Source organism: Triticum dicoccoides, chromosome 1B (assembly GCF_002162155.2).
Source record: "Triticum dicoccoides isolate Atlit2015 ecotype Zavitan chromosome 1B, WEW_v2.0, whole genome shotgun sequence".
Classification (NCBI taxonomy): domain Eukaryota; kingdom Viridiplantae; phylum Streptophyta; class Magnoliopsida; order Poales; family Poaceae; genus Triticum; species Triticum dicoccoides.
In genome coordinates this window covers 81,751,137-81,765,801 of record NC_041381.1, presented here as the reverse complement: position 1 = coordinate 81,765,801, position 14,665 = coordinate 81,751,137, and positions in this window count along the sequence as shown.

Below are 14,665 nucleotides of genomic sequence, written 5' to 3'. Positions count from 1 at the left end.
AGTTCCTGAGGACGGCTACAATGAGACAACCCACCATGTACTCCTACATGGCCTCTCACCGCTACCTTTACCAAATCGTGTTCACACACTTAGCTCTCAACAGTAGGACATGTTCACACACCTCTGATTCATCCCCGATGAATCAGACCTGACTCAACTCTAAGCAATAGCAGGCATGACAAACAAGCATGAATGAGTAGGCACATCAGGGCTCAAACAACTCCTACTCATGCTAGTGGGTTTCATCTATTTATTGTGGCAATGACAGGTCATGCAGAGGATAAAGGAGTTCAACTACCGCAGCAAGTAACAGTTGAATCGATGTTGTCCTAATGCAGTAAAAGAGAGCAGGAGCGAGAGAGTGGGTTTGTATCGGAATGAACAAGGGGGTTTTGCTTGCATGGCACTTCTGAAGATAATATAGTTCTTCATCGGTGTCATCGAACTCATCGTCGGGATACGCCTACCGAGGGGGAACAAGCACCGACAAACAAGGAAGAAACACAATCAATGCAATGCAGCAATATGATGCATGATCATGACATGGCAATATGTTGTGATTTGGGCTAATGCAACAACAAGTCATTTTGATTGAAGTGGAATTCAAAACTATATCAAATCCCAACTCCATAACTATTATCAAAATTGCCCTATTCATGTTTCATCCTAAACAGTGAGGTTAACTTGTTCAAACATGCATGAAAATAGTACAGATGGATAGATTGGATTTTTTTGATAATTTTTCATATATAAATTATTTCAATCTGAGCTACGGTTGAATTACTATGAATTTTAGAAGTTTAGGATATTTTCTGGAATTTCCTGAATTATTTTAAAACCAGAAAATGATTTATTGCGTCAGCACTAGGTAAGCATGACGTAAGCGAGTCAACGGGGTGCGGTCCAGGTCAAACCTGACCAGTGGGGTCCACTGGTCAGTGACTGGGCTGGTTAGTGTCAATGGCAGGTGGGGCCGGGTCAACAGACACGTCAGCAAGTCAATATTGACGTGTGGGGTCGGTCAACGTCTGACGTGGCCAGGTCAAACTGACCTGTGGGGCCCGTGGAGGTTGGTTTAATCTAAACGCAAATAAAATTTGGTTTAGTTAGGGCGTGGGGCCCAACTGTCATTGCCTCAGGTGGTTGTTTATTGGCGGTGATTAGTACAAATCTCGTGGCCACGACAGCACGCCGGAATTTGGCCGGCGGCGACCATCCAGCACGGCGGAGGCGCGGTGGAATCGCACTACGGACGTCGGCTGCACGAGCCGAGGGCACCAGGGTGTAGCCCTTGCTTGCCCGCATCGAGGAGCAGGGGAGTTGGACGCGGGGGTCGCCGGAATCATGCCGGCGACGAGCTTTGGCGGCAGCCGGAGTTCGGGCGTCGGCGGAGACGACGCTACAGCGAACGGCAGGAGCAGTGGGTTGGGGTTTTGGGCTTTTGGCATCGCACTGAGAATGGTGGTATGCTCAGACGCGACGTGTGTGAGCTCTAGCCACGGCGGCGACACAGCCGGCGGCGACGAGCTCACGGGTGCGGTGGAGGGTACGACTAGGGAACGAACGAGCGTGGGGGAACAGGGGGAAATGCGGCGTGGCTCACAGCGCTTCATTTGGCGGTGTCGGATGGCTCAGGGAAGCGTTAGAGGCGACGTACGGGCGGCGGCGATCTCCGGTGGCCGACGAGGGAAACGGCGATGTTGGCGGCGTCCACGGGCTTCTGGCGTCTTGAGGTTCGGTGAGGAGAAAGAGGGCATCGGAGCGGAGCTTCTTGGCGCATAGGCAAGGCGTGGGGTGGCTAGTGGCCGCGGTGGCAGCGAGCGCGGCGGCGATGGCGTTCGGTGGCTGTGTGCGAGAGGAACAGGGGAGGGGATGAGCACGGGGGAAGAAGCGAGAGGGCCCGGGGGGGTGCGTGGCATCCTCAGGTGCCTCCAGCGGTGAGCAGGTAAGCAGGAGGTGGCCGCCGTGTGGTCGTGTGCGCCGGGCACGCGCCCTTCGTCCTCCTGGTAAAAGGAGGAAGACGACAGGGGAGGTGGAGCTAGGCTGGGCCGGCTATGCACAGTGTTGGGCTACAGGAGCACCAGGTAAGAAAGCCCAGGTAAGGCTTTTCCCCTTTCTGTTTCCTTTTTCTATTTCTTGTTTTTATGTTCTGGTTTAAAATAAATACTAAACCATTTCATAAAATCCTGGAAATAATTAGGGGTGCCTTCTGAATTATTCCAGTGACCCGTAACGATTTCCAACATTTTTGGAGCATCTAATATATATATATAGCATTTAAATAGCTCCAAATCAAATATGTTTGAATTAATTCAAAATCCAAAATGCCATGGAAAAATATGCATCATCTCTGGTTACTCTATCCAGCACTTTCCAGAAATGATGAACATTTTTTAAGGCCATTTGGGATCCTGAAAATATATATTTTTAGTTGAACCTGTTTGAATTTCATTGATGCTAGGGTTTGATCAATCCCCATTTCAAGTTTAAATGAAGTTTAAACATGATGCAGCAACCAAGATAGTCCAAGTGCATAGAAAGGCTAGGGACGTGACAGCTCTCCCCCACTAAACAAGAATCTCAACCCGAGATTCAAGCGTAGGGTAAGACGAAGGGGGAACGCAAACTAACACAATCTTCACGATCCAGGGTGCACTTCATAAAAGCGTTGATTCGATCACCATCTTTGTCTCGAAGCCTTGCCCTGAGAACTTTAACCAACATGGCAAAGGGAGGGAAGAGAAAACTCTAGAAAGACTGATCTCCTTGGAGATCGAACAACTCGACATCAACTCCCGGAATGACACATAGCAACATATCTCGAGCTGAGAGGCAAAACATGCATTAGGAGCGACAGAAGAAACAATTTGACGAGGGTTTCAAAGTAGCAAGGGAGATTGCCATGACTCCAAAACGGGGCACCTTAGGAAAGGTGACTAGTAAAAATATCCCCTTAAGTGGCAAAAAGAATTACCTTTGAGTCAGCGACCATTGAAACTCTTTATACCAGCCTAAGGCAATTCTCGAGCGATCGTTTGGAGGGGTTCGGTAGAATGGCATACCCGGATTAGAACGGATGATGTGGATTACCTTGTTGAAGACATCACAAGGGATGATTTTAGTAACTGGGGAGAAGCCCAACAGTAGAGAGTGAGTCCACTGTTTGAAAGGTTATAGCATGACCGAGGAAACTAAGAGCAATCCCAGTTAGTGCCGATGATAACACCTAGCGCTTGTGCGTGCCCTCAAGAACTAAGCATTTCCATAATCATCAAGGTTTTACCAATATCCGTGTCAAGGATCCTGGCACCACAACATACTACCATGATGGATAGTGATGGACGATGCAGATGCATAGGAAGATAACACTTCCTCAGATTTCACCTTAGCGATGCCAAGGAATCAAAATCTGGATGCCGCGAGACATTTAGCACTCCGCTTCTAATGTTCCCCTTGATGTACTAGTGTATCCCATTCATATGGTTTGATATCTAGAACATCAAGTAAAGGTCGGATTTCGGGAACACAAAAATCCATAAGGAACAACTAGGGAGTAGATCCTACAAAATCCTTATGGGGAGGTGGCCAACTTCCTCGAACAAGATACTACAGTAATAGGTCTTCCGGCTGGGTGTGCTGGCCACGACATCCACTTTACCAGTTATCGAGGAACCAATATTATAGTTCTTGGGAAATGTTCCAACCATCATATCTGCCTGAGATTCAGATCTGGTTGGGGTCAGGATATTCCAGACTCATCGAGTCTAGGAAGAAAAACGAAAGTTGCAACACAAATCGACGAAATGACGTTGCGAGATTCTCGGGAAATGAACTACCCGATAGCAAGCTCCAAAACATGAGCTGGTTCTGCTACACATGTGTGAACATGTTGTCTCAGACAAACATGATCACAGGGTAGTCTTACAATAAAACACTACCGAGTTCTGGTAGGGAACCATCATCGAGGATATAAGAATCTTGTGCATGAACTAGTATTTGCACAGCAACTCCTTCTCCTTGAACAAATTAATCAGTGGCTTGGTGTGCTAGGGATACTTATAGAATGAAGGTTGCAAATCTCCAAACCACAGAATACTTTGCACATGTGTATGACTGACTTGGGATGATTCCAGAGGAAGCAAAACTAACTTTCTCAAATTCACGGCGGCAACTTTCACCAAATGCACGTGTATAAGAGGAAGTCACTCCTTTTATCAAACAAATACTTCACGAGCTAGAATGAAGAAAATGCTTTCAAAAGTTTCCAACACTAACTTATTGTCCAACAAGATCTGGAGAAGATAAAATGATGTTGATGGGCTCAACAACAAATCATCGAGAGTTCCATGAAGATGGAATTCCACGACTAGGTGAACAAGGTGATAGCATTGGTCAGACCAAAAGATGTAATGGTGTATGCCCGAGGTTTCAACCACGAATAATACAACATTACGAGCATCGTTGGTTCTGACTTGATTTGAGGATAGCCCACGCCCAAATCAAAGGTTGGACAAGACAATAGATCCAACAACTGATCATGAGGACCAACTGATGAAGATATCATCTTTCTTCAACAGACACAGAAGATATCCCTTAAAATGAACTGAGTCGGACAAGCTTTCATCTTCCAACTCTTCAAGTTGTTGTTTAGCTTAACTAACTAGCTCAGGGGTATCCAACACGGATTCTTGGAGAAAGGGTGGTTTACAGGAATAAACCAACTTGATCACGAGCTCAACATAGCAGTCAGGTGACGACTTGGTGATACTTCCGAGAAGATATACAGAAAATCATGAACCACCGATATGTCACTAGGCTTGAGAACAATCTTGCTTTTCAGGGCAAGATGAGATGATCAAATAAGCAAGGGATTGAATAATCCTAACTCATTGATCGAAGAGTGCACTGGAAATAAGGACTAGGTAGCACGATCAGTCTTAGAATGATAATTCAATAATCAGCACGCTAAGAATGAGGTTGTTGCCCATTTAACTACCAAGCAACGGATTTGCTAGGCGTATAGGTTTCACACATCATGATTCACTTGTCGGCATTCCGGTTGCGATAACACGGAACCGAGAAATGCATAAGGATGGAGAGAAGTATCACTATGTCAAGAATTCACAAGAGATGGTGCACAATTCCCATGACATTCTTTATATAAAGATGGTAATACTCCAAGGTAGAGCGGAACAAGAGCTAGATTAGCATTTTGATCCGTGGAATACAACTACTTTGACCCAATCATGGATGTGGATGAGGTACTGGAGTTTGTTTCTCCTAATCATTCCGGAATAGAATGGCTTGACGGACCACAATAGTAATAGGAATGCATGCATACTCTTGACTATCAAATGATAGACGAGGGTCAGAAGACAACTAAGAGGGACAACTCAAAGAACATATAATTTTCTGAGTTGTGGATGCATAGATTAGTATGTCGAACCAAATTCAACATGTTTCTTCCGGATAACCCATGCAGAGAGGTAGGACTGGCAGAGTCACGATATAGAATGGAGAACTCATCAAGAGCACTCTTTTTGTGATCTTTTGGCTCAGAAAGACTACTTCCATATTGGTTCATGGTATTGGAAGAACGATATACCACGTACCTCGAGGACTCTCGCAAAGGTTACTAATATCCTAAAGGTACGAGCAACACTAACAACATGAAGTAAGTAGGGAAATCTCTGGTTCAGAAACCCAGAAGTGGAATGCCTACTAACTAAGTGGCATGACGGGATGCTTTCGGGAATGATGGCCAGAGTCATCACACTGGGATCACAAAACATGGCTAGACTACTAGATGATCCTCTAGACACCTAGGGTCATATTAATAGCTCCAACATAAATTCCAAGGCAATAGAGTACCTCAACACACCGATTAGTGTGGTTAATCTGGCCCAAAGGAACATCGAAATGGGAGGAAGGGATTTGCAAATGCATCAGACTGTTTAAAACCCTGGGATGACTCGGACAGCATAACGGCTGTAAATGCTCAAAAGATTGGAGACATGCTACAAAAATGGTGGCATAACCACTCAGAAGCACAATATCAAGGTTTCGGGATCAATAGTTAACATACGGAAGTAGTAGGAACTAAACTGAGACTTAAATCCAACAATCTTATAAGTCTACGGATTAGTAACACGTGATCCTGATAGAAAGGTGAGAAGCCTAGTTATTAATCCCCGTAGGAAAGATAAGATGACTCGGATCAGAAGGGCATAAGGTATAAGGAGTAAAAAGAGCCTTACGTTCCATCCCACAATCAATTCCCTTATATAACTAAAGAACTTCTAGACTCAACTTCGACCAGTTTGGCTTGGTAAACCTACAGGCAGTCAGGCTCTGATACCAAAGCTGTCAGGACCCCGATCCTGAGTCACACCGATCTAGCATGTAACACATCATATCACTTTGCGGCCTCACGCACGGTATTCCACGGGTGCCACCTTACCTGGCTCGGGACCGTTTGCGCCTTTTGGCTCACGTATATGATAGTGCTGCTAGCATCCATATGACAAAGAACCCGGGCTGACATGGCTAGTCGTGAACCCAAAGTGGCACTAACTTACAGGGACAGGCATACATGACCCAACAACGAGCATGTCGGTCATCAGCGAGTGAATCCAGACTGTAGCACTGGGCTAGCAGGACTTCGGTGAACCGGGCTGTAGCGGGCTAACAGGACTCTGGAATTCATCGTGTGACATTTCCCCGAGGGGACAGACACTGGAACGAAGAAGGACACATGCCGGCTAGCCTAAGTGTTCCGGAGCAGTAGCAAGCTACCAGGCTCAGTGGAAACACTAGGAGACATTTCCCGGTAAGAGAGGCTACTAAGGATAAACAACTAGATAGTCAGATCCCACACATACCAAGCATTTCAATAACATACACACAATATGCTCGATATGTGCAAATACAACATGGCATCACAACATGACTCTACAACTCAAGTATATATTCAATAGGCTCCGAGGAGCGAGATATTACAATCATGAGTCTCATGACCCAACAATCAGAGCATACAAATCAAAGCACAAGCGGAAGCTTAACATGTCTGAGTACAGACATCTACAAATGAAAAAGGCTGAGAAGCCTGTCTATCTACCAGATCCTGCCAAAGGCACAAGATCGTAGCTGAGGTAACAAGCTAAACGTCGAAGTCCACGCGGTACTACTAGCGACACTGAAGTCTCTCTGCAAAAACATAAATTAAGCAACGTGAGTACAAATGTACCCAGCAAGACTTACATTAGATCTAACTACATATGCATCATTATCAACAAAGGGGATGGTGGGGTTTAACTGCAGCAAGCCAGCTTTGACTCAGTGGCTATCCTGTACTACGACTGCAAGTAACTCTTTTGAGGTGGCGCACACGAGTCCACATATTCACCATATCAATACACCACTATGGATCCGCTCCCGTCTCCCTACGAGAACGCCATCCATAGCACTCACGCTTATCTTGCGTATTTTAGAGTATCCACTTTCACTTGTCTATGAACTATACAGGCAACCCAGAAGTCCTTTACCGCGGACACGGCTATTCGAATAGATCATATTAACCCTGCAGGGGTGTACTTCTTCACACACGCTCTCACCACTTACCGCTGTTTACACGACATGTACTCGGCAACCTTCAAGTGGAAGCCCAGCGAGGGTGTCGGCCATGGCCTACCTAAACACTCAAGTCTCTCGTCTAGGTTTATCGCCTATTCGGGTTCCATCCGCAAGGAGATCCGGCCGGGGTGTCGCTCACGGCCCCAAACGATGTGTGCAGGGTTCCCAAGTCCACCATCCGGGTGCCACTTGGTACACCGGGCCACTGTGCCTATTCTGTCCCAAGCCCACCTATACCGGGTGCCACTTGGTAGACTACTAAAACTACCTACAAACACCAGAAACTAGTTGCAACTCCTGGACAGAGAACAAGGGTGATTAAGAAGCCGAGAGGGTCAATTAAGGATCCCAATGAGTGGTAGTAGCTGTTCATGGATCACAAACATAGAACTCAGTTCCTGAGGACGGCTACAATGAGACAACCCACCATGTACTCCTACATGGCCTCTCACCGCTACCTTTACCAAATCGTGTTCACACACTTAGCTCTCAACAGTAGGACATGTTCACACACCTCTGATTCATCCCCGATGAATCAGACCTGGCTCAACTCTAAGCAATAGCAGGCATGACAAACAAGCATGAATGAGTAGGGACATCAGGGCTCAAACAACTCCTACTCATGCTAGTGGGTTTCATCTATTTACTGTGGCAATGACAGGTCATGCAGAGGATAAAGGGGTTCAACCACCGCAGCAAGTAACAGTTGCATCGATGTTGTCCTAATGCAGTAAAAGAGAGCAGGAGCGAGAGAGTGGGTTTGTATTGGAATGAACAAGGGGGTTTTGCTTGCCTGGCACTTTTGAAGATAATATAGTTCTTCATCGGTGTCATCGAACTCATCGTCGGGATACGCCTACCGAGGGGGAACAAGCACCGACAAACAAGGAAGAAACACAATCAATGCGATGCAGCAATATGATGCATGATCATGACATGGCAATATGTTGTGATTTGGGCTAATGCAACAGCAAGTCATTTTGATTGAAGTGGAATTCAAAACTATATCAAATCCCAACTCCATAACTATTATCAAAATTGCCCTATTCATGTTTCATCCTAAACAGTGAGGTTAACTTGTTCAAACATGCATGAAAATGGTACAGATGGATAGATTGGATTTTTCTGATAATTTTTCATATATAAATTATTTCAATCTGAGCTACGGTTGAATTATTATGAATTTTAGAAGTTTAGGATATTTTCTGGAATTTCCTGAATTATTTTAAAACCAGAAAATGATTTATTGCGTCAGCACTAGGTAAGCATGACGTAAGCGAGTCAACAGGGTGCGGTCCAGGTCAAACCTGACCAGTGGGGTCCACTGGTCAGTGACTGGGGCTGGTTAGTGTCAATGGCAGGTGGGGCCGGGTCAACAGACACGTCAGCAGGTCAATACTGACGTGTGGGGTCGGTCAACGTCTGACGTGGCCAGGTCAAACTGACCTGTGGGGCCCGTGGAGGTAGGTTCAATCTAAACGCAAATAAAATTTGGTTTAGTTAGGGCGTGGGGCCCAGGTGTTATTGGCTCAGGTGGTTGTTTAGTGGCGATGATTAGTACTAATCTCGTGGCCACGACAACACGCCGGAATTTGGCCGGCGGCGACCATCCAGCACGGCGGAGGCACGCCGGAGTCGCGCTACGGACGTCGGCTGCGCAAGCCGAGGGCACCAGGGTGTAGCCCTTGCTTGCCCGCATCGAGGAGCAGGGGAGTTGGACGCGGGGGTCGCCGGAATCGTGCCGGCGACGAGCTTTGGCGGCAGCTGGAGTTCGGGCGTCGGCGGAGACGACGCTATAGCGAACGACAAGAGTAGTGGGTTGGGGTTTTGGGCTTTTGGCATCGCGCTGAGCACGGTGGTATGCTCAGACGCGACGTGTGTGAGCTCTAGCCACGGCGGCGACACAGCCGGCGGCGACGAGCTCACGAGTGCGGTGGAGGGTACGACTAGGGAACGAACGAGCGAGGAGGAACAGGGGGAAAAGCGGCATGGCTCACAGCGCTTCGTTTGGCGGTGTCGGATGGCTCAGGGAAGCTTTGGAGGCGACGTACGGGCGGCGGCGATCTCCGGTGGCCAACGAGGGAAACGGCGATGTTGGCGGCGTCCAGGGGCTTCCGGCGTCTTGAGGATCGGTGAGGAGAAAGAGGGCATCGGAGCGGAGCTTCTTGGCGCGTAGGCAAGGCGTGGGGTGGTCGGTGGCCGCGATAGCAGCGAGCGCGGCGGCGATGGCGTTCGGTGGCTGCGTGCGAGAGGAACAGGGGAGGGGATGAGCACGGGGGAAGAAGCGAGAGGGCCCGGGGGGGTGCGTGGCGTCCTCAGGTGCCTCCAGCGGTGAGCAGGTAAGCAGGAGGTGGCCGGCGTGTGGTGGGCTGGGCCGGGGAGGTGGAGCTGGGCTGGGCCGGCTATGCACAGTGTTGGGCTACAGGAGCACAAGGTAAGAAAGCCCAGGTAAGGCTTTTCCCCTTTCTGTTTCCTTTTTCTATTTCCTGTTTTTATGTTCTGGTGTAAAATAAATACTAAACCATTTCATAAAATCCTGGAAATAATTAGGGGTGCCTTCTGAATTATTCCAGTGACCCGTAACAATTTCCAACATTTTTGGAGCATCTAAAATATATATATAGCATTTAAATAGCTCCAAATCAAATATGTTTGAATTAATTCAAAATCCAAAATGCCATGGAAAAATATGCATCATCTCTGGTTACTCTACCCAACACTTTCCAGAAATGGTGAACATTTTTTTAAGGCCATTTGGGATCCTGAAAATATATTTTTTTAGTTGAACCTGTTTGAATTTCATTGATGCTAGGGTTTGATCAATCCCCATTTCAAGTTTAAATGAAGTTTAAACATGATGCAGCAACCAAGATAGTCCAAGTGCATAGAAAGGCTAGGGATGTGACAAATGGACGCCGGCGGAAGAACGGACGTCGACGAGGAAGCTCACGACGTCGCCAAGTCCAAGGGCAAGGCGGCACATACCTCGACGTCCGCGATTGTTCCGCGCCCATCTCAGGAGGCGCAGGACCAACAGCGTCATGGCACTCGCACTGCCATACGCATGATAGGCCAAGACCAAGCTGGTGGATCTCGGGGCGATCAAGACCAGCATGCGCGCCAGCGTGCAGGCACGAGCGAGGCACGGTCGCCTGGACGGGATACTGCTCCTTCTAACATAGTTAGAAGTCTAAGCACATCCCGCTACTCGCGCCGTCCGCCACTGCCACCCACCACTCCAGCAGAAGCTTTGGCGCGAGCTCAACTGCTCCTGGATTACCCTCCGATGTCGGACAAGATCGACGAATGGAGGGCCACCATTCAGAGTCTCATTGGCTACGCCAACGGCGACACTCCGCGGCAGCCGAGCGCGTCGCCGCCGCGGCAGGGTTGCCAGGCGCGAGCCGGTGGCGACGAAACTGGTGGGGGTGCAACAACCATGCAATCACCACCCCGAAGGCCAAGATCGCTGACTCGCCGGATCCACCTCGACAGCGACTCCACCGCATCTTCGGATCCACGAGCTCGTCGCGATCAGCGCCAAGTTCTTCATGATCGACAACAAGAAGAAGCTCGTACTCGCATCGAGCTCCAAAGAGAAGCGCGACGTCAATCCGACAAGCGTGCTGGGCCCTCCGTTGACATGCATGCGCCTGGGGAACCAGGCGATCTGCCGTACGCGGTAGGTTGCCCTCCGTTCACTTGTGAGCTGCGGCAAGTCCAGTGGCCCAGCACGAAGAACTTCAAGCCAGATGTACCGAAGAAGTACCACGGCAAGACGCATCCGTCGGAGTTCCGCAGCATCTACACCATTGCGGTGCAGGCTGCCGGGGGACGGGACGACAAGATCCTTGCCAACTACTTCCCACTGGTGCTCAAGCCCAACGTCAGATCCTGGCTCATGCACTTACCGGACAACTCCATATCCTCTTGGGCTGATCTGTGCCATCAGTTTGTCGGCGCCTTCACAGGCGGCCACAAGCCTCATGGCCAAGAGAGTGACCTTCATCTGCTCGCCCAGAAGGAAGGAGAACCCCTGCACAAGTACATTCAGAGATTCAGCAGCGTGTAGCACAACATCCCAGATGTCCACCCTCCCACGGTGATCAGCACATTCCATCAGAACGTGCGAAACCGCAGGATGCGGGAGGAGATGGCGATGTGCAAGATCAGAGATGTCAGTGAGCTGTATGCCCTGGCCGACAAGTGTGCACGTGCTGAGGAAGGGAGGAGACTCCCCGGAGAGAACATAGGAGCAGCAGGATCTGACAGTGAGGATGCTGCCCCGGCAAAGAAAAACCGGCAGCGAAAAAATAGGAGGAAGAAAGGAAAGCAGGTGCTAGTCGTTGAACAGTCCGGCAACAAGCCCAAAGCTGGCGGCTCCGGCAAGGAGGCTGCCATGGATGTGGCAGTCGCCGACAAGCAAGACGGCACCAGCAAGTAGTATTGCAAGATCCACCGCACCAAGGGCCACGATCTCCAGAGCTGCAAGAAGGTCGAGCAGCTTGTTGAGCTACAGAAAGCTGAATACGAGCGGCGCGACAAGGAGAAGGCCCAAGAAGGTGCTGGAGGATCCGGCAAGAAACGTCCCGGCCGAGGAGGACGCCGCAGCAAGGCCAAGCAGTGGCAAGGAGACAGACCTCCTCGCGGCCGCGACAAGGATGAAGATGACGACGACGATGAAGACATGGACGATGAGGAGACTGATGAGCAGGAGTTCCAGAAAGCCACAGAGGTCCTGTGCGTTGAAAGGTGGTGCTTCTCTGCATACTTCGCACCGTCAGCTCAAGCAGTGGGTGCGGGAAGTTAATGCAGCAGAACCACCCGTCGAGTCATGCAAGCCTCTGAAATGGTCCAACACGCCTATCATCTTTGATATTGAGGACCACCCTGATCGCATAACTGCGGTCGGGTGCTTGCCGATGTTGGTTTCACCAACAATCCGCAACCTCAAGGTCACTAAGATGCTAGTTGACGGCGGGGCTGGCCTGAACCTGATCTCCTCCGCGGTGCTCCAGAAACTCCAGATCCCTGACAGCGAGCTCGAAGAGACCGGTACATTTCAAGGAATCAATCCGGGAAGGAGCAAGCCGAAGGGAAAGATCACGTTGCCAGTAACATTTGGCAGCGAGTTGAACTTCAGGACTGAGAGGGTCACGTTTGATGTTGCTGACTTTCCGTTGCCTTACAATGGAATCCTTGGCCGTCCAGCACTCGCCAAGTTCATGGCGGCCTCTCACTATGCGTACAACGTACTGAAGATGCCAGGCCCGATAAGCGTCATCTCTGTCCCTGGCGACAAGAAGGATGCCCTTATCTGTGCCGACAAGATCTACCGGGAAGCAGCAGCCGCAGCAGAAGGCAAGACACTTGCCGCCGAAGCTCCCGAGGGAAAGAAGAAGACCAAGTCCGGCAAGAGCTCTGATGCCCACTCCGGCAAGCGCACCTCTTCGGAGTGCTGCGCTACCGTCGAGGACGCACCATCGAGCTCCACCGGCAAGTGTAAGAAGGCAATGGCAGCTCCACCTGAGAACAAGAAGGTGTCCGCCAAGGAGGACGGCACTGGTGGTACCTTCACCATCAGTGCCACTCTCGACCCCAAATAGGAAAGCGCGCTTGTTGCTTTCCTGCGGGCGAATGTGGACGTGTTTGCATGGCAACCGTCTGACATCCCCGGTGTTCCCAGGAAAGTGATTGAGCACCACCTTGCCGTCTGTCCTCATGCGCGGCCCGTCAAGCAGAAAGTCAGGAAACAAGCAGTGGAGTGCCAAGAGTTCATTGAAGAAGAGATCAAGAAGTTGGAAGCAGCAGGCCTTGTCAGAGGACTGCTCCATCCCACGTGGTTGGCCAATCCTGTTGTCGTGCGCAAGGCTAACGGGAAATGGAGGCTTTGTATCGACTTTACTGATGTTAATAAAGCTTGTCCCAAAGACCCATTTCCATTGCCACGCATTGACCAGATTGTTGACTCCACGGCCGAATGTGATTTGCTTTCATTTCTTGATGCATAATCAGGATACCATCAGATCTTCATGGCAGAAGAGGATGAAGAGAAAACCGCATTTATCACCCCGTGTGGCACATACTGCTTCGTATGGATGCCTTTCGGTTTGAAGAATGCTGGTTCAACATTTGCAAAGGTAGTCCACCACGCTTTTGAGCCGCAGATGCACAGAAATGTGGAAGCATACATGGATGACATAGTGGTCAAGAGCAAGGACAGGGCGACCCTGATTCAAGATTTAGACGAGACATTTGCAAATCTGCGCAAGATCAACCTCAAGCTCAACCCCGAGAAGTGCGTGTTTGGAGTCCCTTCCGGCAAGCTTCTCGGGTTCTTTGTATCTCAGCGGGGAATTAAAGCCAATCTCGACAAGATCAAGCCCATTGAGCAGATCGAAGCACCAAAGCGTGTCAAGGATGTACGAAGGCTTGCTGGTTGCGTGGCTGCTCTCAGCAGGGTTATCTCTAGGTCTGCTGAGCGTGCCCTGCCATTTTTCAAGATATTGAAAAAGGCAGGTCCAATGAAATGGACTCCGGAGGCGGAGGCTGCGCTGCAGGACTTGAAGAGATACCTGTCCTCCACTCCAACACTTGTCGCACCTAAGCCACAAGAGAAGTTGTTGCTGTACATAGCGGCAACCAATCAAGTGGTTAGTGCTGCGTTAGTGGCGGAGAGGGAAGCAGATGATGAGCCAGCAACCACGGCAGATGCATCCAGCGACAAACAGGGGGCTTCGCCGACAAGCTGTGGTCTCGACAAGGATGGATCTGCGCAGGAGCATGACAATATGCAGAAGAGAATGGTGCAGCGCCCAGTTTACTTTGTCAGTTCCCTTCTGCAGGGGGCTAGGTCAAGGTACTCTGGTGTGCAGAAGTTGCTTTTCGGCCTCCTCATGGCCTCGAGAAAGCTGCGCCATTACTTCCAAGCACATGAGATCACAGTCGTCACTCGCTTTCCGCTGAAGAGGATACTACAAAATCCAGAAGCGACAGGCAGGATTGTCGAGTGGGCGCTAGAACTGTCAAGCTT